Source organism: Triturus cristatus, chromosome 4_1 (genome assembly GCF_964204655.1).
Source record: "Triturus cristatus chromosome 4_1, aTriCri1.1, whole genome shotgun sequence".
NCBI classification, from domain to species: Eukaryota; Metazoa; Chordata; class Amphibia; order Caudata; family Salamandridae; genus Triturus; species Triturus cristatus.
This window is the reverse complement of record NC_140585.1, coordinates 442,940,621-442,966,771: the sequence shown is the minus strand read 5'-3', so window position 1 is coordinate 442,966,771 and position 26,151 is coordinate 442,940,621. Positions and strand designations below refer to the sequence as shown.

At 48.5% G+C, this 26,151-nt stretch overlaps 1 protein-coding gene across 1 annotated transcript in view; it reads right to left on the bottom strand.

Moving 5' to 3' along the window:
• The window catches only part of NDUFA9 (NADH:ubiquinone oxidoreductase subunit A9), a 205,827-nt gene that overhangs the window by 1,194 nt on the left and 178,482 nt on the right, over positions 1 to 26,151 (bottom strand). The window lies entirely within an intron of this gene.

Here is a 26,151-nt window from a genome sequence, read left to right as displayed (position 1 = left end):
AGCATAATATGTACTCCGAATTTTAATAATGCTATCGAGGAGCGCATCATAGCTTTTGCCTACATAAGGTTTACACGGCCTAACCCAGGAATGTGCCCTCGCTTGTAGCCATGCTGTCTTAAAGAACAGTGCAACTGTTCTAAAATTGAGCACATAATTTGTCCTTTCGCATAGAGACATGGTTTCCCAATAATTATTTATCCTCACATGCCTTAACAGTGGCAGCAACTTTCTCCTATACTAAATACCTGTTTTAGAGCAAAATATCAAAGTGAACTAACTTTTCTCTACGATTAGAATCAGAAAACCCTACTGCTTTGCCTTGAGGGCCCTACTGTGCTTTGTCTGTAGCAGAAGTGTGCCTAACCTGAAATGGATATACCATGTGCGACAAAGCTCAAGAGTAATCTAATTTATGCAGGTTTTCAATCCTAGTTTGGTCTTTAGAGACACGTGTCCCGACAGCAATAACTGCTCTTTTACATTTTGAAGTAGCTGTTCTAATTGAAAGCACCAGTGGCCATCTTTGACCCAGTCCGAAGTAGAGTATACAAAGTTGGGATTAGTTCAAAGATCATGTCGCTCAATCTTCCACAATGATTCTTCTATATGTTCATGCAACAGACTGCCAACAGCATTCCAGATACATAACAATGAAGATACTTTCCATATGTGCTTGCCTAATCCTCAGCATAACAGCTAGCGAAGCAATTTTGTCAGAAAGGCTACGAAGGCCAAATTCAAGCCCCTGTGTGACTAGTGGGGTACTCTGGTCCATTCTCAGGAGGGCTTTCACAAATCGGCTTTCCTGACTGAAATTTGGTGGTTTTAACAGGTCTCCAGAATTGTAATCCATATGTAGTGCCGCTTACCACTTTTACATTAAAAACCTGCAGAAAGGCACTCAGTCGCCTCCTCAAATTTCTTTTGATTTTCATTATTGTAAATTTTAATCATGATATTCTTCTCTCCTCAAAAAATGCCATTCACAGCGAAATGGGCTATCAAGGCAGTAATACTTTGTGAATGTGCATATCAATGCCCATCTTGTAGCCTAACATATGTTTAGAAGAGGCACCCCACGTGCCAAATCAGTGGTAGCAGTCTTGGCTCTGGTCGAGTAAGCCTGGGGGCTGCTTGCTGGCTAATATGTAACAGATTTAAATACAGAGGACTATCCACCTTATATAGTCCTTTCTGTACTGCCTTGTACTTCTTCATCCGATCAAACTCCACCCCCAAAGGGCTGAAGGTCCTTAGTATGATAGATGGTAAAGTTCAAAGCTGTTTTGTGGTCCAAGCAAAGAAGTCTCTCCTCCTCTTTCAAATGGTAAGGTGGAGCAAAGAAGGGGAGAAGGGTGATGGATTGTCTGACATGAAAAGGTGCCACAACCTTCGACAATAATGTCGCAACACCTGTTTGCCCAGGAAAAAGGTGATGCATGGTAGATGAACGGACATAGGTTGAAGCGCTCTCACATGACGAGCCGAAGTTATCACGATCAGGAAGAATGCTTCGAGAATGAGTAGACACAAAGGATAGCTCTGCATTGGCTCAAATGGCATACACATAAGTGAGGACCAAATTAAGGTCCGACTGCAGCATCACAAATAGCTTGGGTGGAAACATATGGATCAGTTCTTTAAGAAAATGCAAAACCACAGGACAGTTTGCCTGGTAAATTTAAAAAGGCAAAAAGGGCCGACCAATAACTTAACAGGGTCAACCACTACGCCCTGATGGACTAAAGACAAAACAAAAAGAAAAACATCCACCAACTTTGCCTGTAATGGTTCTATATGGGGAGAATTATATAAAGCCAAAAACGTATCCTAGCATTTGTCGTAAACCACAGGTTCCTAATATCTGGTCCGGGCACCCCTAGGGAACTGCAAAGCATACACACGGGGTCAGCAAATGGAAAGAACATTAAAAAATATTAACTGATTGATAAGGTGTGTATAAATAAATAAGCAAAATGTAAAACTAAAAATGTTAAAATGTTCGGTAAAAGTGAATGAATAAAAAAAATGTAAATTATGTTTTATTTTTATTGCAGTGTAAAACAGTTAGATTAATGGAGCATATTACATTTTTGGCGTTGTAAGCCATAGTGTGTACATTTTCAATCGTCAAGACACACTAGAAGCATTACAATGATAGACAGCACATTTTGCAAGTTGTAAAAATTGCATTAGGATAAAACAAGGGTCTCCCGCTGTGCAGGAAACAAAGAAAGGGAGGAGGGGATGAGGAGAAGTTAAGGAAGTGAGAATGAGTAAAAAAAACACCAATCCAAGAAGATGAGAGCTCTTCAGTCCATGTCATATACATTTTTGCAAGTTAAAGCCATTCATGTGCAAAACATCTTTATATCATTAAACAGTGCCACAAGAAAATACGAGTGTGTGTCCTTACCAGTGGGGGGCAGGCATGCAGCCCCATGGGATCGCAGGCGCCCTAGAGAGCGGAAAATTTCAGGCCATGAGAGGAAACCGGTGGGGGTGTTCGCGGGCGAACGAGCATGTGTAGGAAGGATGGAGGTCCAAGGGTGGATGCATGTTGACTAAGTCTATGAACGGTTAGCAGTAAGTATAGTGTTAATCACTATAGTTTTTGCCTATTACTGCAGCTAGGGTGTGTGCTTTTGACATTCCGTGTGCGTGTTCATCAGTTTTGGCTTCAACTGTGATTAAGTATGTTTCCCATTCCTCACCACCCGTGCAAGAGTTGCCCTTCATGCGTACCGTCTGAAGTGCATGGATACTTGGAGTGACACTGAGGTCAATATTGAAAAGGAGTCCTTCCCATCACTGACTCTACATTGTTAGAGAAGACAAACGGAAGACAAGCAACAAGGCCCTGCGACGGGCAAGGCCCTGAAATGGGGCTTCAAGTGGAAACCCTGTCGCAAAGCCTAATGGAAGTAGTGACGAGGAAAACTTATATGCAGATAAAGAGTGTCCATGTCAAAAGGAGAGGAAAGGCTAATGGCGAACCCCATGAGGTGGCAATACAGAGCTTGATCGAAAACATGTCGGCGGAAAGAAAATCTTACAATGTAGCAGATGCCCATGCACATTATCCGTCACAGCAGTCAATACACCTGGTGGAAAACAAGTTGCAAATGCCTGAGCCCAAAACCAGATGGCAGAAGTATGCACAGCACGTGTATCTACAGCTAAACATGCTACGAACAGAGACACATAGATATAGGTATAGTACATACTAGCAGTCACCAGTAGGTAGGTATAGTTAGGACCTAGTTTACATATTAAGAGAGTTTTTTCATTTGCCAATAACTTTGGCATCTTTTGACAAATCAGCGTAAAAGTCTCAAAACTAGTAAGATACTTACTTCCGCTGTGGTCTTGAACATTTTGTGGAGATCTGTCAAGCGGGGGTAGAGAAAAAGAGGTGGTTCCCAAAATGTGTTTTCCCCATGTTAATTCCCAAGGACATTTTAGACCCTACTACAGCCCTTACTGTTGAACGGAATTACACCAAATTGGCAGAAAGGTAGCTGTAGGTCTAGTGAGCGACCTCTTTATAAATTAGCATAAATCCGTTCAGTAGTTTTAGAAATATTAAGAAAAAAATCCAAATTTGTATATATATATATAGGGATACAAATCCGACAGTCTCCATGCTCAATTCTGATTGGCTGCCAACACTTAAAACCAGAAAGTGCTGGCAGCAATCTTGGGACTTGGCTTCAGGTAGTTAGGTGGAATTATGTTTGCCTTTGATATGTGTTGCAAAGTCATCCTGTGCCCTGGGCACCCCCAACTTTTTGCTGACAGATACTGGTGGTAACTGACTGTCTGACCCTAGGCTCTGCCTAACCAGGCCCAGGGTCAGTGCTATGCTGAAAGAGGCACATTAGAATACAGTTAAAACCCCTACACACACTAGGGTACACAATGGTATGGTGGGGTACCCCTGTGATTGGCATGACCTACCCTATAGGCCCCTAGTATATAATAGGGCAGGGGTATTGAAACTACCTAGAATTCCCTAGTACCATAGGCCATGGCAGTTTAGAGGCCAGCAGCTCTTTTTGCACATGCATGTGTGCCCTACTGAAGCCCGAGGTCAGTTTAAAGGCAGCCCTGGGTGCCAGGACAGCTTTTAAAAAGTAAATTGTGCCCAAACTCTACTTTGGGGTTTGGGGCACTTAACAATGGATAACCTACAATGTTTTGGCATATTAGGCACCCCCAGAGTCTCCCCTAGGAGTCCCAGGGGTGGGTCAGATATGTATAAGGTACACCCTTATAAAATGAGTTTTATATGCCCTGGGTTAAGTGAAATTTAACATTTCACCTCCCACATTGTGGTAAAGTGCTGCTCAAATTCGACGTTGATGCTAGGAGCACCGTGGAGGGAGGATCTGCAATATTTCTACAGATTCAGAACCCCTAAAGTCTCCCCTAGTTGCACATGGGGTGGGGTTCCTGTAGATATAAGACAAGTACTTATAAAATATATTTTTGTAAGTCCTGGTGCTGGAAAAATGGCCCAAGTCATTATGCCCACTGTTACATAGGTTAACATAGTAGGAAGTTATTGATTAATAACTCTTGATAGGAAAGGGCTAGAAATGCCATTCAAAGACTTCCCAGAATGGTATTAATAAATCCCACAATATCATATTGTTAAATTTCCCCTAAAGTGTACCTACAAGAAGTTATAAGACTTTGTGAGTTCAAATTCAGCCTTCCAGTGGTCTGCCCTGATTGGTCAGAGTTAAGTGGATTAGCCAGGCTGCCTGGTAGAGGTGATAATGAGGTCCTAGGGTTAACCAGCTCTGCTGGCAGGGCAGTGTGCTGTTCCATAGGAATGCCAGGCCTGGAGAGGAGTCGTAAGGAATATGCTACTTAACAGTATGCATCTGTTCTTGGCATGTAGAGCTGCAGACCTACACACTTTTGCATAGATCGCCATCTGGTGTTGGGCCCGGATGTTTGCAGTTTGTTTTTCCTCTTGGAAAGTCTTTGGAAGTCACGAGGTCGGTGACTCCTCCTTTGGATCGTATTGCGCATGGGCTTCGGCTCCATCCTCAGATTGTTTTTCGCCAGCAGGGAAAGATGGAGCGTAGTAACAACAGTGAAGAAACCCATGTGTGTTGTATCTAAGTAAGATAGACTGGAACAGATACAGGTAGCCGGGGAGGCGGGTGGGCGTGTGTAGATCTGCAGCTCTACATGCCAAGAACAGATGCATACTGGTAAGTAGCATATTCCGTTCGAGGCATATGAGCTGCAGATTACACACTTTTGCATAGACTATATAGCAGTTCCCAACCTTAGCGGCGACCACCGGTATCTGTTGCAGTGGTTTGAAATAGTGTTTTTAGTACAGCCTGGCCCACACTAGCTTGTTGCTTGGTTTGTACATCTACACAATAGTGTTTAGTGAAAGTGTGCGGTGTTGACCATGTAGCTGCTTTGCAGATATCATCTAGTGGGATGTTCCCAAGAAAAGCCATGGAAGCCCCTATCTTCCGTGTAGAATGGGCTTTAGGGGGAACGGAAAGCGTTCGTTTTGCTTTGTGGTAGCAAATCTGGATGCATTTTACAATCCACCTAGCTATCCCTGATTTTGAGATGGGGTTGCCCTTGTGTGGTGGAGAGAAAGAGAAACAGTTGTTTGGTCTTTCTGAAAGGTTGTGTTCTTTGGATGTAGTAAAGTAAGGCTCGTTTGACATCTAGCGTGTGCAGAGCCCTTTCTGCAACGGTCTGAGGTTGCGAGAAAAATACTGGTAATTCTACAGATTGGTTTAGGTGAAAAGGGGAAATGACTTTAGGTAGGAATTTTGGGTTGGTACGGAGAACAACCTTGTTCTGGTGCATTTGAAGAAAAGGTTCCACACAGGTGAGGGTGGGACTCTGGGGGGAATTATTCTTTTGAGGCCTTCCATGAAGGCTTATATGGCAGGTACTCTGAAAAGTGATAGGTGCTGCCTGTTTTGTAAGTAAGCTGCAATTGCTGCGAGGTGTAGCCGAATGGAGGTATAGGCTAGATTACACCTTTGTAGGTGGAGTAAGTAGCATATGATGTGTTGTATAGACACGTCTAGAGGATTGATTGTGTTGTTATGGCAATAAACAACAAATCTTTTCCACTTGGCAGCGTAGCAGTCTCTAGTGGTAGGGCGTCTAGCTTCTTTGATGACGTTCATGCAGTCAGGGGGAAGGTTTAGGTACCCGAATTCTAGGATTTCAGGAGCCAGATCGCAAGGTTGAGCTGCTCTGGGTCCGGGTGTCTGATCTCTCCATGGTTCTGGGTTAAGAGGCATGGTGAGAGGTGTAGCTTTTGGTGTGGTACTACCGAGAGTTCCAGCAGCGTGGTGTACCACGGTTGTCTGGCCCACGTTGGAGCTACTAGGATCAGTGTGAGGGAGTGCTGTTGTAGCTTTCGCACCACTAATGGAATGAGTGGGAGAGGCGAAAAAGCGTACGCAAATTTGCCTGACCAGTTCATCCATATCGCATTTCCTTTGGACAATGGGTGTGGGTATCTGGCGGCGAAGCTTGGGCATTTTGTGTTTTCGTGGGTGGCGAAGAGGTCTATCTGCGGATGCCCCCACATTTGAAAGAACGGATGAAGAACCTGTGGGTGAAGTTCCCACTCGTGGATCTGTTGTGTCTGTCTGCTGAGCAGATCTGCCACGGTGTTTTGGACTCCTGGGACATGATGAGCTAGGAGAAAGATTTTGTGGGGAATTGCCCATCTCCATATGCTCTGTACTAATTGAGAGAGCTGTGGAGTGTGTGTGCCGCCTTGTTTTTGAATATAATACATGGCCGTCATGTTGTCTGTGCGAATGAGGACTGCCTTGCCTGAAATCCGTGGTTGAAAGGATTTCAGGGCTAGAAAGATAGCTAGTAACTCCAGATGGTTGATATGGAGTAACTTTTGTTGCGGCGTCCATGTGCCCTGCACTGTGAGGTGTAATAGATGAGCTCCCCAGCCGGAGAGCGATACGTCCGTTGTTAGTATTATTTGGGGAACTGGGTCCAGGAACAGTCGACCTTTGGAAAGGTTTGTGGTGTTCCACCACTGCAGAGAGCGATGGGTGCGACCGTCTACCAACACCAGATCTGTCAGTTGCCCCTGGGCCTGGTTCCATTGGCGCGCTAAGCACTCTTGGAGTGGACGCATCTGGAGTCTTGCGTGAGGCACTATGAAAATGCAAGAGGCCATCATCCCTATCAGTTGCATAAACACTCGTGCTGGAAGGGAGTGTTGAAGTACGAATTTTTGTCGTAAAGCCTGAATGCTTGCAATCCTGGCCGGATTGGGGTAGGCTATTGCTTTTGAGGTGTCTATGGTGGCACCGAGGTATTGTTTTATGTGGGATGGTGTTAGCTGGGACTTTTGGTGGTTCACCGTGAAGCCTAGTTGGTGAAGTAGTTGGATTGTGGTGGCGGTGTGGTGTACACATTGGTTGTATGAAGTGGCTTTTATCAGCCAATCGTCCAAGTATGGGAAGACGTGAATGTGCTGTCTTCTGAGGTGTGCCGGCACCACTGCTAGGCACTTGGTGAATACCCGTGGTGCTGTTGTGACTCCGAACGGGAGCACTTTGAATTGGTAGTGTTGTCCGTCCACTACAAATCTGAGGTAATTTCTGTGACCATGATGTACTGGAATGTGGAAGTATGCGTCTTTCAAGTCCAGTGTGGTGAGAAAGTCGTTCTGGGAGAGGAGCGGAAGTACCTGCTGAAGCGTTACCATGTGAAAATGGTCTGAGTGTGTTGGACCTAAAGTCCTAGGGTAGCTTGGCTCAGGTGGAAAGGCCTCGTTCCGGAGTAACATGACGTGCTTGCATCACACTCACCTCAGCACTCCAGCGTATCACCACTAAAAACGACACTACACCAAGGTATTATAAAAGTTAGAAAAGCTTTATCTTTCCTTTTATCAGGTTTCTCTTCTCTTTCAAATGAAACCAATCAGTTTTTATCTACACCACATTAGGGTCAAAACATTTCGTTGTGGTTAAATTGGCAGTACGTAAGTACCTTAGCCCTGATGTGAAATCAAGCGCGCCACCTGGTGGTCAAACACAGCACAGCAAATTCAATAACGTTTTAAATAGAGTCATTAAACATAGCGCTGCACATAGCACTTTGATAGCGCCTTAAATAGAGTCATTAACATAACGCTGCACATAGCAATTTCATAGCGCCTTAAATAGAGTTATTTACGTAGCACTACACATAGTAATTTCATAGTGCCTTAAATAAAGTCATTAACATAGCACTGCACTTGGTAATTTCATAGCGCCTTAAATAAAGTCATTAACATAGCGCTGCACATAGCAATTTCATAGCGCCTTAAATAGAGTTATTTACGTAGCACTACACATAGTAATTTCATAGTGCCTTAAATAAAGTCATTAACATAGCACTGCACTTGGTAATTTCATAGCGCCTTAAAAGTGGCCCTTCCGCTTAGCGGTGTACTCAGTACCTCATTAGTGCTATCCCCGGCAAGTACCTAAGGCCTTAACGGGACCTCCGTCTGAGGAGAGGTCCTCGGGCCCCAAACTTCCTTGTCCTGGAGCCCTACAGAGGCAGGAGATGCTGGTGAGGTGGGTCCCAGGTCAGGGGGAAATGTTGTGGCTCACAGGGCCTCCCCAGGGGAGGGGTGAACTCTGGGCCTCTCTACGGCCTTCCGCCTGCCTCCCCCAGGGGTTACCTTTCTCCTCAGCCTTCTCTCGGCCCTTGTGCTGGTTTTCGCCCCTCACGGGCCTCCTCTCATTCAGCGCTCCACTCGGCGCGGTCTGGCGAGCTGGTGGGGGGCTCCGCAGGACTCCAGACGGCTCCGGAGTTTCCCTCAGACTTCCAGGGCCCGCAGCCGCCGATGCAGCGCGACCTGCGGGGCGCGGCTCAGTCGGCAAATCACCCGGCGGCGGGGGCAGCGTCTCGCAGTCCGCCCCCGTCACGTGATGGGGGGAATCCGCTTCACGGCCTTGCGTGGCCCTCACAGGATGGCTCCAGGCCTGGTGAGGCCTTCGCAAGGTTCCAGTGGGCTTTTCTGCCTTCCAACTGCAGCGATGGGGCCCTGGGCTTCTCCACGGGCCCCGATGACTATGAGGGGGATTTTTCCGGCCATGGGCCGCAGCGGTGAGCTATTCGCTCAGACAGCCCCGACGGGGGTGGCACAAATTAAGGGGTGGCCTGCAGTTCGGGGGTGGCGAAGTGTTCGGCGCCTAGCACCCCCTGTCTCCTCACAGCGACGCCCAGGCTCAGGACAGGTTGGTTGGAATGCGGCAGGCCACACGCCAGTGGCGGAGCAAGATAGGGGGGGACCCAGGCACAGTCAGGAAATTGGTGGATAAGGTCAGAAATGGTCACTCTCTTCCCCAGTTCTCTTCAGGGGTCCTGACTAGGCGGGGAGCACAAAAGGTTGACGTGATCCCAGGGTCAGAGGCTGAAGGCAGGGCTAGGTCACGAGGTAGGGGGTAGTGTCAACCGAGGGGGGACAAAAAGCAGGCCCTAAGAACAGTCAGTTCCCCCCCTCTTGCGCTCCTACCTCCCCACTCAGGTGCCTTACTCCTGACTACCTCAGTTCACACCAAAGTGGCCGTCGCACCTCACCTCTATATATAGCCTGGGCCCTGACTGGCTAGAGTGGCCCAGAAGGTTCTGGAACTCCTTGTGCCAGCCTATGGCCCAGGTTCTAAGGTGACAGTTTAGGCCACCATTTTGTGGAGGAGCTCTTTCCCTCCCTCCATTTTAGGGAAGCACGTTGCGCCACACCATCAATTAGTGATGATGGGGCACCCAGAGCCTCTAAGTAAACACCAAAAAAAACTAGTGGACAGAAAAATTAGAGGGTAAAGGAAGAAAAAATGAGGAGGGGACAGCCAAAGGGCTGGCAGGTCTAACACGGTGTATGTATGTGTTTAGGGGCCGGAGGTCTAGAATAGGTCGTAGAGTCTCGTCCCTTTTTGATATTAGAAAATATAGGGAGTAAACCCCAAATTTTGTTGATTGACAGGAACGTGTTCTATTGCCTGTTTTTGTAGGAGGGAGATTACCTCCTGCTTTAGCAATGTGGAATGTTCTTGTGACATTGGGCGTTGCCTGGGCGGAATGTTTGGTGGGGTAGATGTTAATTCCAGGCAGTATCCCGACTGAATTATTTGGGTCACCCATTTGTCTGAGGTGATGGTCTCCCAGACATGAAGGAAATTTGTGAGTCTGCCCCCGACTGGAGTGGAATGGTCTGGGGGAAGCGGGGGAAAGTCATTGGGTAGTAGGTGTGGCAGAACGGGCGTTGTTTGTTTTGCCTCTGCCCTTGTTGTTATTACCCCTGTAGCCGCCTCTTTGGTAACCTTTTGTAAAGGTGGTCTGAGTAGGGGACTTGTACGATGTGGACGCTGTGTCTGAGGAGTAGCCTCTGGATGCACTCCGAAAGGATGAGCGGCGAAAGGAGCGTCTGGGCGGGTGAGACTGTAAGGCCCCCATGGATTTTTCTGTATCCGTGTCCTTTTTCATCTTTTCTAAGGCCTCATCCACCTTTGGCCCGAATAGATGTTCCTGGTCAAAGGGATGGTTAAGGATAGAGGCTTGTACTTCTGGTTTAAACCCAGATACTCTTAACCAAGCATGACGACGGAGAAGGACGCTGGTGTTAATGGCCCTGGAGGCTGTGTCTGCTGCATCTAGGGCACAACGTATAGAGGTGTTTGTGATTGTTTTACCCTCTTGAATCAACTCGTTGGCTTTACTTTTATATTTTTCAGGATGATGTTGCATTATGCTCTCTAATTCGTCATAATGAGCCCTGTCATATCTGGCCAGCAGTGCCTGAGTGTTTGCTATACGCCATATGTTGGCGGCCTGGGATGCTGTGCGTTTGCCTGAAGCATCTAGCAATTTTGATTCCTTGTCAGGTGGTGGTGCATCACCTGACGCTTGTGAGTTTGCCCTTTTACGTGCCGTAGAGACCACTAAGGAATCTAGTGGTGCTGGTCCTCTGATGTAAGAGGGATCTGAGGGAGCAATTTTGTACTTCTTTTCAATACGTGGGTTAAGGACCCTGGCTCTCACTGGGTCTTTAAAAACTTTTGCCGTATGCTTTACCACCCCTTTGAGCATGGGCAGTATGGAGGTGGACCGCTGTGTAGTATCGAATGTGACTAGGAGGAAATCTTCCTCCACAGGGTCATTATGCATGTCCACCCCATGATAATGTGCTGCTCTTTGCAGAAGATGGTTAAACCCTAGTGACTCTTCAGCTGGAGATGGTCTAGAGGGGTAAATATCGTCTTGTGGGACGTTGGGGATATCTGGTATATGGTAATCGTCCCATGGATCTGGAGATCCTGTAGGGGTGGGGTCTTGTGGCACATCCCCTGTATCATAATATGGGTCCCCATGATCATCATCATCTGGAGATGGAGTAGGAGAACAATGAGGGGGGGGTGGAGGAGGTGGAGGTGGGGGGGGAGGTGGAGGAGGAGGGGAAGGTATTCTGAATGGAGAGGTAGCAGGGTTCTTCCTCTGTGGAGGCGGAGCAGGCTTCTCCAAATGTCTCTTCTTAGTAGAGAGCGTCAAATGTCCAGTTTTTGGATCCTTGGTAAGAGTTTTTTGCAAGGGATCCGGTGTAAATAACTCTGGTGAGGTAATTTGGTCCGGCGGCGATGATTTTTTAGGTTTTTCCGTGCCGGTTTGATATTTAGAACCCGGCTTGGGACCCTCCGATCTCTTGGTCGGCGCCGAGATGTGCTTCGGCTTGGAAGTGTCGGTGCCGGTGGCCTTGTGTGGTTTGGTCAGCACCGAAGATAGCGTCGGTGCCGAAGAGCTGGGTTTCGACCCCGAGGGCTTCGGTGCGGAGCTCGGTGTCGAGGTGGGGGCCGTCTTCTTTTTCGGTGCCGAAGTGTGTTTCTCGGCACCGCTGGCAGGCTGGCTCCAGCCCGAGCCGCCGGAAGGCTTACTTGGCTTCTTCACCGGGACCGAAGGTGGGGTGTGTGAAGCAGTGTCTCTGGTCTTGCCTAGGCCCGGAGGTGTGACCGAAGCCTTTTTGGGTGTCGGCGCGGGTGTGGGAGGGGGTAGATTGGTACTCACGACCCTCTATGCCGGGGTGATGTCCTCCACATCTGACTCGTCGGCCTCGGAAGCGCTGACTAGGTCCTCTTCGGTACGATGATGTTCCGGATCGTCGATGTCGTCTCCGAAGATGTCGACTGGAATGGACGTCGAGGAGTGTGCCATGTTCCTTCTGGCTCTTCGTCCCGAATAGTCTTTTTGGATCGGAAAGACTTACAGGCTGGACAGTCTCGAGCCTCGTGTTCCGGGGAGAGGCAAAGGTTGCATACCTCATGAAGATCGGTGTGGGGAAATTTGGACCCACATTGAGGGCACTTTTTGAATGGAGTTCTTTCCATGAGCCGGGACCAGAGCCTGGGTGGGTAGGCCCGAAGGCCGCCGTCGACGACTGGAACCGAAGGTTTGTGTCGATGAGAAAGCGCGTTGATTGAAGAGATCGTGATCGAAACAATACCGCGATTAGGGTGAGGATTGCACGTCGATCGTCGAACTGGAAGCTGTTTGGAACCGGAGCGCGAAGATCACATCCAAGCCCGATGGCGGAAAAAAACAATCTGAGGATGGAGCCGAAGCCCATACGCAATACGATCCAAAGAAGGAGTCACTGACCTTGTGACTTCCAAAGACTTTCCAAGAGGAAAAACAAACTGCAAACATCCGGGCCCAACACCAGATGGCGATCTATGCAAAAGTGTGTAATCTGCAGCTCATATGCCTCAAACACTATGTTCTTCAAAGAGAAGAGGAGAGAACAGTGTCATTTACAACTCTGAACTTCCCACCTTAGGCAGATGGTAGGATTAAGGGAGGTATGAGCAGATGCAGGGGGAAGAGTCTAAGTAAATTAGCCATCCTAGGGGAGTGTTTAGCCAGCTCTTACCTCCTTGCTGGAAAATCAGCCATTATGGATTTGGAAGATTTGATGCACTCTGGGACAAAATAATGCCACACTCTACAGGATGTGGTCATATCTTGGAGGAGTCACCCTGCTCCCATTGGCCAGAAGTGACCTCCTGCTTGACCCAGAGAACTTGGAATAAGTATCTGAGAGGGGCAGAGCCTCTCAGATCTGCTGCTTGAAACTTACTGAAGCAAGAAGTGCCCTGTTGAGATGTTTTGCTGTGCAAAGATTTCTAAGGCCTGACCTTTGAAGACTGCACTATCTGAAACAACAGCCCTGTGGATTATCTTGCGGAAAAATAACTAAAGAGTGGACTCCCTGAAACCTACAGGTTAAAAGAGCTCATCTGGAACTATATCTGCACCTTGGAAAGGAAAGGAAAGATTTTTATATAGCGCATGGCTATCCGCGAGCATCCCAGCGCTGTTGGAGAACCACCAGTGGATTTGTAAGGGTTTTGTAAAGTGGATTGTGGGAAATGAAGTCCTCAACTTTCAAGGACCATCTTGGAGCTTCCAGACCCTTGGAGTGAGTTTGAGACACTTTGGGACCCCTTGAGGAACTTCAGGAAGAAGTTCAAGAAGTTTGGAGCAACTTTGGAAAAAAGCTCCATAGAGGGACCGACTCAACCTGGTCAGCCAGGCCGCCTTCCTTCAACCGCAAGTCCAAAAACAACAGTTGATGGACAGAATGCAGAACAATGTCAAGCATTCACCCCAGTACAGAGATCTGGGCCTAAATCCATCTTTTTTGCTCACCATGCCATTCCACTTTGAACCCAGCCATATGCAAATCAGTCTTGACCCTGTGCCTCATGGGAAAAGTCCAGCCCGAACTGCCAAGTCAGGTCCTCCCTGGACTGAAAACAAGCATCGTAGGACCGGTTTCGGGTTTCACCCCTTTTCAGCCAGGATAGCTTGATACCAGTGGCATGGAGAGCACAGGACCCACGTATGGGCATACCCGTCCCACTCGGGGTGACAAATGCAAAAACAGCTGATGGACAGAATGCAGAACAATGTCAGGTCTCCATCGCGGTAGGCCTGAAACTTTTACTTTGACCCGGTCTATCGCTAGCAGGTATCACATATATGGTGCTATAATCTTCTAAGTGCTATATATTATTACATCTTTTAAAATTCATATCTCCGGTTCCCTACATTGGATTTTTGTCGTTTTGGTGTCATTGTAAAGATAAAAAATATTTCCTATTTTTATAAATTGGTGCTGGATTTTTATTATGTGTTGTGTCTTAATTATTTACTGAAGTGATGTTTTTTAATGCTTTATATATCGGTCTTTGAGGTTAAGCCTGTCTGCTAGCAGCCACATTACCAAGGGTTGAGCATAGGAATCATTTTCTAAGACCTATGCTGAGTCCAGACAAGTGTTAGTGGCCTTATTGCCAGTGGCAGACCTACATTTCCCCCTACCAATAACCCACTTCCCAACAATATGTTATAACAATTTATTGTGTGCATGTATACAAAGGTGTTTCAGCACTAGCTTTCCTGAGCAAGTAACGAAAACCAAGTTGACAAACGAACAAGTTACTTACCTTCGGTAACGCTTTTTCTGATGGATATAGTATCTGCCTGTGGATTCCTCACCTTGTGTATGTACCCTGCGCCAGCATTCCACGGAACTTTTTTCGCCAGCTCTCTACGCCGACGTGGACGACACAATGCATCGGCTCCGCTCACGACTCCGTATGATGTCACCGGAGCCATAAGAGAGCTACGTCGGCGTGATGACGTCAGTTCCACCCATTTTTTCCGTGCCCCCGAGGCGCACAGGTGGACCAACGACAAATTCAAAGTATACACAGTATACAATATACAATCAAATATACATAGTACATAAACAAAAGGAAAGCTAAATCAAACAAGCATTTCCTACCAATGTACCAGAAAGCATAACAACATCTCAAATAAGACAACTTTTAAGGTATACTAAGGTGGACAACGGGGAGGCGGGTGGGCCAGTGAGGAATCCACAGGCAGATACTGTATCCACCAGAAAAAGCGTTACCGAAGGTAAGTAACTTGTTCTTCTGATGGATACATCTGCCAGTGGATTCCTCACCTTGTGAATAGATTCCCACAGCAGTCCCCACTCCCGGAGGAGGGTGTCCACCTTCCTATACCAGAAAGTCTTGCAAGACAGAGCGCGCGAAGTGGCCCTCCCTCCTCATCTCAGAGTCCAAGTAATAATGCTTTGCGAAAGTATGGAGGGAGGCCCAAGTCGCGGCTTTACAAATAGCTATCACAGGAACACCCCTGGCCAAAGCAGATGTAGAAGATTTAGCTCTAGTTGAATGAGCCCTAATACCCTCAGGTGGAACCTTACCAGCCAGGGCATAGCAGATCTTGATGGCAAGGATGATCCATCTCGACAACGTGCGCTTGTGCACCGCTCTTCCTTTGGAATGACCAACATAACCCACGAAGAGCTGATCGTCCAGACGAAAGTCCTTCGTTCTGTCCAAGTAAAAGCTTACAGCTTTCTTTGGGTCCAGGCGATGAAGTCTTTCTCTTTGGAGGGATGAGGAGGAGGATAAAAAACAGGGAGAGTAATAGACTGCCCCAAATGAAACGGATAACTACTTTAGGCAGGAAAGCAGCCCTGGTCCTAAGTACCATCCTTTCAGCATGTAATGTGAGAAAAGGGGGTTTAGAACTAAGAGCTTGAAGCTCACTCACCCTCCTTGCCGAGGTTATGGCTACAAGAAAGACCGTCTTAAAAAACAAAAACCTCAGAGGACAGCTATGAAGAGGCTCAAACGGGGACCCCATCAGATAAGTTAAGACAAGATTAAGGTCCCACTGTGGCATTACAAAAGGAGTAGGAGGAAACATGTTTGTAGGGCCCTTGATAAACCTTAGTACAATCGGAGATTTAAATAATGACGGTTGATCTAGAAGACATAGAAAAGCCGATAAGACCGATAGATAGCCCTTGACCGTGGCCACAGCACAGCCCTGCTGAGCCAGGGAAAGAGCAAACTGAAGCACATCAGAAAGATGGGCTTTTAAAGGGTCAATGGATCTCTCGCCACACCATTTAACAAACTTAGACCACCTATATGAGTAAATGGACTTGGTGGAGTGTCGCCTGGTCGATAAAATAACATCCACCACATCAGGCGGGAGAGAGAAGGAATTCAGGTTGCCCCGTTCAATCTCCAGGCATGAAGGTGCAAGCTCTGGAGGGGTGTAGAACCTGCCCCTCCGATTGCGAGAGGAGGTCTGCCCTCAGAGGGAGACGGAGCGGAGGGCACGAGGAGAGGTGGAGATGATCTGTATACCACACCCTTCTTGGCCAATCCGGGGCGACCAAAATAACTTGGGCCCGGTGTTTTGGCGAATCTTCCTCAAAACCCGAGGAATCAAGGGTAGGGGAGGAAACGCGTAAAGGAGTTGTGAGCCCCAACTCAACTGAAACACGTCCCCCAACGCCCCCTGCATCGGAAACTGGAGACTGCAAAATGACGGGCAGTGCGCGTTCTCGCGGGTGGCGAACAGGTCCACCCGAGGGGTTCCCCACGTCCGAAAAACGTAACGAACCACCTCCGGATGGAGCCTCCACTCGTGGTCGGCGGAGAACTGCCGACTGAGACTGTCCGCACATACGTTCAGCACCCCGGCCAGATGATTTGCCATCAGACAAGTCTGATGGTCCTGAGCCCAGGACCATAGACGCAGAGCCTCTCTGCAGAGACAACGCGACCCCACTCCTCCCTGCTTGTTGACATACCACATCGCGGTAGTGTTGTCCGTCAGGACTTGAACCGACTGACCGCGAAGGGAAGGGATGAAGGCCTTCAGTGCCAAACGAATCGCCCGCAATTCCAGAAGGTTGATGGGAAGCAACCTTTCCTCTGGAGACCAAAGACCCTTGATCTCCAGATCCCCCAGGTGCGCACCCCACCCTAAAGTGGATGCATCCGTTATCACTGTGGCCACCGATGGAGGTAGATGGAAGGGCTTTCCTTGGGACAGATTGCCCTCCACGCTCCACCAAGATAGATCCGCTGCAGCTTCTCTGGAGATCCTGATCGACTCCCTGAGATCTCCGTTGTGCTGATACCACTGCCTGCGGAGACACCACTGGAGCGCCCCCATGTGCCAGCGTGCATGGTTGACCAACAGAATGCAGGAGGCGAACAGACCGAGCAGGCGAAGGACCTTCAGAACTGGCACAACCGCTCCACAGTGGAATAAAGGGACCATCTCCTGAATGTCGAGAATTCTTTGAGGAGGAGGAAATGCTCGACAAACAGTAGTGTCCAGTACCTCCCCTATGAACAGGTTACGTTGAGAGGGTACCAGGTGAGATTTGGGCACATTGATCGAAAAACCCAAGTCGAATAACAGTCGAGATGTTACCTGCAGATGATGTTGCACCATCTCTGGGGACTCTGCCTTCAGAAGCCAGTCGTCCAGGTAGGGGAAAACCGGAATACCCGACCTCCTGAGATGGGCTGCCACCACTGCCATCACCTTCGTGAAGACTCGAGGTGCGGTAGTAAGACCAAACGGGAGGACCGCAAACTGGTAATGTTGCGACCCAACCGTAAAACGGAGATACTTCCTGTGCGACTTCAGGATTGGGACATGGAAGTACGCATCCTGTAAGTCGAGCGACACCATTCAGTCTCCTTGCTGCAACGCTTGAAGAACCTGCGCAAGGGTCAGCATCTTGAACTTCTCCCGTTTCAGGTAAAAATTCAAGACTCTGAGGTCCAGTATCGGACGCAATCTGCCGTCCTTCTTGGGAATCAGGAAATACCAGGAGTAGCATCCCTGACCCCTTTCCTGCTCTGGAACCACCTCTATCGCACCCTTTTGAAGCAAAGCTAACACCTCCTTCTGTAGAAGAAGTAGATGGTCCTCTGAGCAGTAACCCCGGCAAGGAGGGTAAGGGGGAGGAAACTCCCGAAAGGGAAGGGCGTACCCAATCTCCACGAGGTTTAAAACCCAAAGGTCGGTTGTAACAGATCTCCAACCTCGCAGAAAGTGGGACACCCGACCACCCACAGGTCTTACATGTTCCAGGATGGGGGATCTAGGGTTGCTTCCCTGAAGCTTCATTGGAGCAGAGGAGGTAGAAGATGAAGAGGGGTTGCGGACAGAACCTCTCCGACCTCTTTGTCTCCCTCTATAGGAACCATAGAGGGGATTCTGCTGCTGCTGTTGCTGCTGAGGCTGAGGCTGCCGGAAGGAGCGAAATGAAGACCTCCCAAAACCTCTGAACTTCTTAAGCCCAAATCTTTTAGCAGGAGCCTGCAGACCTAAAGATTTCGCCGTCACCCTGCTCTCTTTAAACCTCTGCAAGGCGGAATCAGCCTTTTCACCAAAAAGCCTCTGTCCGTCAAATGGCAAATCCACCAATGTGGCCTGAACTTCCGTAGAGAAGCCAGACGAACGAAGCCACGCTTGCCTCCTAGTGGCTATAGATGACCCCATTATCCTTGCCACCGAATCAGCCGTATCAAGCCCCGACTGAATCACCTGCCTTGCAGCATGAGTGTCCGTGACCACTTCCATAAAGGACGCCTTATCACCTTCTGGCAACTTAGGGGCTAACGATTTCATTGAGTCCATAAGAGCATGAACATAGCGCCCTAGCAAGCAGGTGGCATTAGTGGACTTAAGCGCCATGCTCCCAGACGAAAAGGTCTTTTTAGCCGCCTGATCCGCCTTCTTAGACTCCCTTTCCGCAGGCGTCTGAGGAAAAGCCCCTGAAGCATGCTTCGAGCATGACGCCTGTACCACCAGACTTTCTGGAGAAGGGTGTGAAGATAGAAAACCTGGATCGCCAGGTGTCACCCTATATCTTCTCGCCACCTGTCTGGAGACTGCCGGCGAAGATAGTGGCTTACGCCAGACATCTATAACTGGCTCCAAAATAGCCTCATTAAAGGGCAGCAAAGGCTCACTGGTCGAGGTAGGCGAGTGTAACACCTCCGTCAGAAGGTTAGGCTTATACTCCGCAGAGGGCAACTGCAAGTCCAGCAACTCTGCGGCCTTCTTTATCACAAGATGGTAAGGAGCCAGCTCCTGCAGTGGAGAGGACCTAGAGGAAGAATGCTCCCACTCCGGAGTCGTATCCAGGCCACTAGCCTCCTGAATCCCTTCAAATTCGTCGGAAGATGTATCCACTTCACCATCCTCCACCTCCACTCTATAACGCTCCTCCTCTAAGACCCTCTGGGCCTCCCTCCTTGAACGGATCCGAGGAGCCGGCGTCGGCGGCGCGGTACGCGGAGTCGGTGGAACTGAACGTGGAGCCGGAGGTGTCGGGGTCGGCGGCGCCGGAGTCGCAGGCGCCGGACACGGCACCGAGGGAGTCGGCAACGGCGTCGAGGAAGGCTCCGAAGAAGGTCAATCCAATCGAAGCCGAGATGGATCCCCAGACGGCGCCGGAAACTGCCACGAAGGCGCCATCGGCAGAAAGGGCATAAACGGGGCCTGAGCATAATGCTGCGGCACTCCCAGAGTATAAGCCATAGGACCCATGGGACCAGTAGGTGCGCCAGATGGGAAGGCAGCCCGTTGGAAAATCCCATACATCGCATTTAAAAAATGCGGCGAATCCGCACCCGGAGTCGGGAACTGCGGATAAGGGAATAATCCGGGATCCGGTTGAGGAGTACCTGGTACCGGAGCCGCAGTGTCCTCAACAGGCGCCGCAGGATCATCCGGCTCTGGAGAAGGCTCTTTCTCTGCCGCCGAAGACTCCACTGGAATCGGTGACTGCCCCGGTGACTGCGCCGGAGACGGCACCGGGGACTGCTTCGGCGAAGGAGATCCCTCTGGAGACTTAAGACAGAGAAGGAGACACATCCTTACTTCGACGTCGAGGCGAAGTCGATCTCGACGCCTTGCTCTTTTCGAAGACCGGCGCCGAGAGGAATGCTTCCTCTTCTTATGATGCTTCTCCGACTTTGAAGAATGCGAAGTCGACGACTCCGGTCTCGATCTTTCCTTCTTCCTACCTCTCTTCCCCTTCTTAGCCTTGGCCATGAAGAGCTTCGCCTCCCTTTCTTTCAAGGCCTTGGGATTCATCCTTCTGCAGCTGGAACAATCTTCTACATCGTGGTCGGATGAAAGGCACCACAAACAATCTTCATGCTGGTCTGTCATTGACATGTGGCCCCCACATTCCCTACAGGGTTTAAAACCCGACTTCCTAGTCGAAGACATGACAATTTTCTCCAACAGGAACCACTAAACGACTTCAAAGTAGCAGGAGAGTGCTGGAAAAACCGTTGCGCGTTGACGGCGCGTAAAAAAGGGAACGGACGTCATCATGCCGATGTGGCTCTCTTATGGCTCCGGTGACGTCATACGGAGTCGCGAGCGGAGCCGATGCATTGTGACGTCGTCCACGTCGGCGTAGAGAGCTGGGGAAAAAAGTTCAGTGGAATGCTGGCGCAGGGGATATTCACAAGGTGAGGAATCCACTGGCAGATGTATCCATCAGAAATCCAGGTTTTGAGCTTCTTCCTAAAGGAGATTAAAGTAGGCAGGGCTCTTATGCCGCTGGTAGACTATTCCAGAGCTTGATTGATCTCGACGTAAAGCTTCTGCCACCTCAGTTCTAGCACGAACTTGACCCGAAGGTATCAGAGCACTTTACATGAGCTGCATTTTCAGATGGACACATTTGTTTTTTGTTAAGCACGGGGAGATTAAGTGGTTTTCCCAGAATCCCAGGCTATTGAGCGTCCCTGCTGAGACTCTAACCCGGTTCCCCAGTGTCGAGGTCGACTGTTCTAGCCGTAAGGTCACATCCTCTCCCAAAGGTTTGCCCCTGTAGAGCACAGAGGTCTGTTGAGGGAATATCATTTCAAGGGCTGTCTGAGGAACTGAGGGCCGGTGATGATACATAGGGCCTTAAATCTGATATGGCTTTTTACCGGAAGCCAGTGCAGTTTCTTAATTTCCTTTGCAATAGATTGGAATTTGGGAATGACTAGGAGAAGCCTGGCTGCTGCATTCTTTACTAACTAAAGCTTGTTAAGATGTTTTTCCTTATATTCAAGTAAAGGCCATTACAATAGTTTAACTTAGATACAACTAAGGTGGTAATCTTCCTGGTGTGGAAAGGAATGTGGGGCAAGATTTTTTTTTTATTGATTTGTGTAGATAATAACTAAAGGAGGTGATAGCATTTACCTGCTTCCCGAAGTTCAATTTTTCAAAAATGAACACTCCTAAGTATTTAGCCTTGGTCACTGGGATAGGTAGAAGGCCCAGTTCATTCAGCCACTAGGCGGGGGACAACGCTGGGAATATGTTTCCAAACAGAACTACCTCGGTTTTAACAGAGTTTAATGTCAGGTAGTGGTTACTCATCCAAGAACTGACAGCCAGCATGCAGTCATGGATTGAGCTGAGATTTTGTCAGCATAGACAGATCAAATGAGCTGATCAGATTGCCCAACTCAATGATGTAGATATTAAATAATGTAGGGCTCATTGATTAACCCTGGGTAACCCCACATGGAAGTATAAAGGGAGAGGATTCATAATGGCCCAAAGCCACTAATTGTTGTCTCTAAAAGAAAGGAAGAGAGTAAGGTTAAAGCTTTCTCTTTGATCCCTAAGGTACTCAAACGGCTAATCAGCAGCTTGTGGTCGACAGTGTCAAATGCTCCTGACAAATCAAGGAGGATAAGTGCTGCTGCTCCATCGCAGCACTCTGTGGCTTAGAGCAAAGCCGTTTCAGTGCTGTGCCCTGACCTAAAGCCAAACTGAGTCTCATCAAGAAGTTGTCTTGTAGATAGCTGGCTGAGTACTCATAACTTTTTCTACTATTTTAGCAGGAAGTGGGAGGTGTGGGACCGGGCGGTAATTGTCGAGTTATGCCTGGTTCAGGCTGTGTTACTTTAAAAGAGGTAGTACAGAGGCCTTTTTCCAAAGGGAAGGGAAGACTCCTGTACTAAACAGGAAGTTAAAAATGGCTGAAACGCTTATGCCTACGAGTTCAGGGGCCTATTTAAGAACTGAAGGAGGACAAGGGTCAAGTGGAGAGCCAGACTTGGCCTGAATAATCATATTGGCTATCTGATACACAGTTACCGGAGAAAATTCTTTGCAAGAGGGGAGCTGGTCTGAAAGCTATCCAACTAGGAACGGAGGAGGTAGATACCTTGAATTTAGGATAGATTAGTTCAACTTTATCCTGGAAGCTAAGCGCTAATGAGTCACAGAAGGCGTGGGAGTGATTGCTAACTGCCTTACTAGAGTGTGTGGTAAGCTTGGTTACCACCTGAAGAGATCTTTGGTGGAATCTTTAGCTCCGTGTATTAATTAGGTATAATATTTCCTCTTTTCCTTGATTAGTAGGTTTTTGTATTTAGACAAGGTGAGCTGGTAGAGGGAGAGCTCTCTTGCAACATATCGTCCCCTCCATCGTTTTTCCAGTCTTCTACAGTTTTGTTTTTCAAGTCTGTGAGCCTCTGAAAACCAAGGGACTGCAGGGATTTTTCCATTGTTAGAGGGCTTTTTATAAGGCGCAAACTTGTTGGCAGCAGAGTTTAGCAAGTTACTGAGAAGCTTGTTCAGTGTCATCCGGCAGGTATGGTTTCGATTGGAGCAACTGCTGGATAAACAGATTATTTTCAATGTTCTTACATGCGTGAAAATGTGAGGAATGGCTATTCCCTGAGCTCGGATAGTGAAGTTGCGGAACATTAAATTCCATTATCATGATCTGTCCAAACGAAGGGTAGGATCTCTTTGATGGTGATAAGGAAGCTGTTAGTGAAAAGTTCATCTAAAATATATCCAGCGACATGCGTAGGCTTGTTAATTGTTTGAATTAATCCTGTCATACTCAGGATGTCAAGAAGGGCTTCGGTATTTTTGTCTACAAGCATCGAGGTGAAAGTTAAAATCGCCCAATATATGAAAATATTTTTCACAGGCACTAGCCTCTAAAAGAGAGCTTACGTTGCTGAGGAAGTTACTTTTGGGACCAGGAGGGCAATTAGTAGCATGCCTTTATGAATAAAAGTTATTGATTATTTTTAGGTTAAAAAGGAAAGTTTCGTGTCTCGTGATGGAATTGTCTCAAAAGACGCCCTGAACTCATCGTGGTAGATCAGAGCGAGTCCACCACCTTGTTTGATAGGTATGTCCTGTCTGTGTAAAGAAAAACCTAAGGGCACTGCTACACTGAAATCGGGGCTAGCTGAGGGAACTGCCCAGGTTTCTGTGAGAAAGAGCAGATCAAGTGCCTGGATCTCAATAAAGTCTGCTATTTAAAGTTTGTGTTTAGGAAGAAAGCGTGCATTAAGTGCACAGCGTGTCTTAGAAATCGGTTCTTTTGTGTGCCATGACTGATTCTTAACATTGAGGTTGGAAGGAGGAGGGGACTTGCAGGAGGCAGGGCCATTAAATTTAAACCGCAGTTAGGGCAGAACAAGTTACTCTTGAAGTAATATGAAGCCAATTTGAAACAAATGCAACCGGGGGACAAGGTTGTGGTGTTGAGTGCGCAGTGGTCCTTACCGTTGTAAATCTGACGTTATGGTGATGGGAGGCAATTAGGACAGGGTTCCTGACTCTCGGCACGTTCTGGATGCCCGCAGACAGGCTTGCTTTTTGCCAACCTATGGCACACGGACATACTCTCAGCTGAGTTACGTAGCCCTCACCTAGAGGGGGCGTGGCCATTGCACGAGCAAGGAGCTACGGATAAACAGGTGACGAAATGAAATGGGACTTAAAACCGGGGTCCCTATTCAATGAAGGCTGGATCCTGAGTGCCTAAATCGGCGTGGGGAGAGGGGCTCAATAGCCTTCCCTCCCCATGATATAATGTCTGTGGCCTGAGGGATGAGATAACTGGGGCCAAACATCAGCCGGGGGAGGAAGGGGCATGCGCGCGACCCCCATCACAATTAAAAATTAAATAAATGGTGGGGCTCTGGCATCCCCCGGGGCCAAAATTGTCCGGGCCATGTGGCCCACCTCCCCATAGTACAATGGGCTCGCCCTGGTGGATGGGGTCTCCGGGGGTTAAAATTGGGCCATCATGTGTGATGTAATATGTCCGGTCATGAGCAGTGCACTGCAGGTGCATAAGTTATATTTGGTGAGGTAACTATAACTGCTGGATTTGTACGAGTGAAATCTGAGCTTAACTATAACGTCCCTGTAACCTGGAAAGGGGGGGGGGGGAAACTATATATATATATATTACACACACATACACACTCCAAGCCTCAAAGAGGAGTCCGCACTCGAGGTGTAAGTACTCACTCTGAATTTATATGCAGCCAATGATGTTTAAAAGCAGCAGCTTGATTTCAGGACACGTTTCAGCTTTCTTTGCAGCTTTTATAACGGATTAAGAACGCCACCCATGATTAAATACTTGCACGTGGGTCAAATCCAACTGAAATAGTGAAAATACTTCCATGCTCAGCGCCACGTAAGTTTTTCACATTCATGACCATTGCCTTTAAATTAATCACTTGACCAGTGTCCTTATGGCGCAAGGAAATATAAAAGCACACTTGTACAAAAATGTCAAATATAAAATCCAGCCTTCTTATGAGTTGCTGCTTAACCCCTTCGATGCTCATGAAGAGCGGTTCCGTCATGAGCATCGGTTGGGCTGTGCTTATGACGGAACCGCTCCGTCATGAGCACAGCCCCTGGGGGAAGCGCTGGCGCTTACCCCCTGGGGCATCGATCCTGCCGCCACAGAGGGGGATGGCAGCGGAAGAGTTTCCGCTGCCACCCCCAAGCCCCCAAGCGCTTCCCCATGACGTCAGCGCGCACAGCGCGCGCCGACGTCATCAGGAAGCGTTGGACGCGCTGCAATTCATTTCTTCCAGCGCGTCCAACGGAGAAGGTATGTTTTTCGCTCCGGTGTGGCGGGGGGGAGGGAGGGGGGAATTGGGATGCCTTGAGGCATTGGGGGAGAGGAAAGAGTATTTCCTCTCCCCTGATGTCTCAATGCTGGGCATTCCTGCTTCACGATCGCGCACAGCGTCGCGATCGTGGAGCAGGGATGCCCCACTAGACACCAGGGATCTATTTTTGTTGTGTTAGGGAGCGACCCCTTGGGCAAGGGTCGCTTCCTGGGGGCAAACAAATTATTTAGACTTTTCTGGGCAGATCGTTTTTTTTTTTAGCCGTTTCTGCTCCCAGGGGGGGGGGGGCAGAAAAGCCCACTAGACACCAGGGATGTATTTTTTAGTGTTGGGAAGCGACCCCTTGGGCAAAGGTCGCTTCCTGGGGGCGAAAAATTTAATTCAGACTTTTCTGCCCCCCCTGGGGGCAGAACGGTCGCATAAGTCGCCGTTTCTGCTCCCAGGGGGGGGCAGAATAGCCCACTAGACACCACGGATGTCTTTTCTAGTTTTAGGAAGCGACCCCTTGGGCAAGGGTCGCTTCCTGGGGGCCAAAAATTTTATTAAGACTTTTCTGCTCCCCCGGGGGTAGATCGGTCGCATAAGTCGCCGTTTCTGCTCACAGGGGGGGCAGAAAAGCCCACTAGACACTAGGGATGCTATTTTTTGAGTAAAGGACACGACCCCTTGGGCAAGGGTCGCTTTCTGGGGGCCCAATTATTTTTCAAGACTTTTCTGCCCCCCCTGGGGGCAGATCGGTCTTGTGTGTAGCCGTTTCTGGTCCCAGGGGGGGGCAGAAAAGCCCACTAGACACAAGGGAATTAGTTTAAATAAAAATGGAAGTGACCCCTTGGGCAAGGGTTGCTTCCAGCGGGTAATTTTTTATAATATGTATTTGGACCCCCCGCCCCTGGACAGATTAGCCTGTTTTTTTTTCCTGCTGTTTTCTGCCCCACCTGGCACACAACCCGATTGACCATTTGGGTAGTTACATAGCATATTATAATGTTTACAGAAACTTGAGTCCCAGTCCTGAGGCGGAAGCCGGGAGCTGGTGGTACGATAAGACTGCTTTAAAAAAATTGTGAGTGTTTTTATCTGCTGTATTCTGTTCTATTTTTAAAATTCACAAAGCCTACCTGCTCTCTTTAGGGCGGAAAGCCACTGCCCACATACCACTCAGCTGACTGATCGCTGCAGCAGTAATTGTTTGTTTAGCGGACGCCATCGCCGGCGTGCTCGCTGACCACGCCCCCTCGAGGCCACACCCCCTGCCCTGTTAAAAAGCGCTGAATCTACCTGAGAC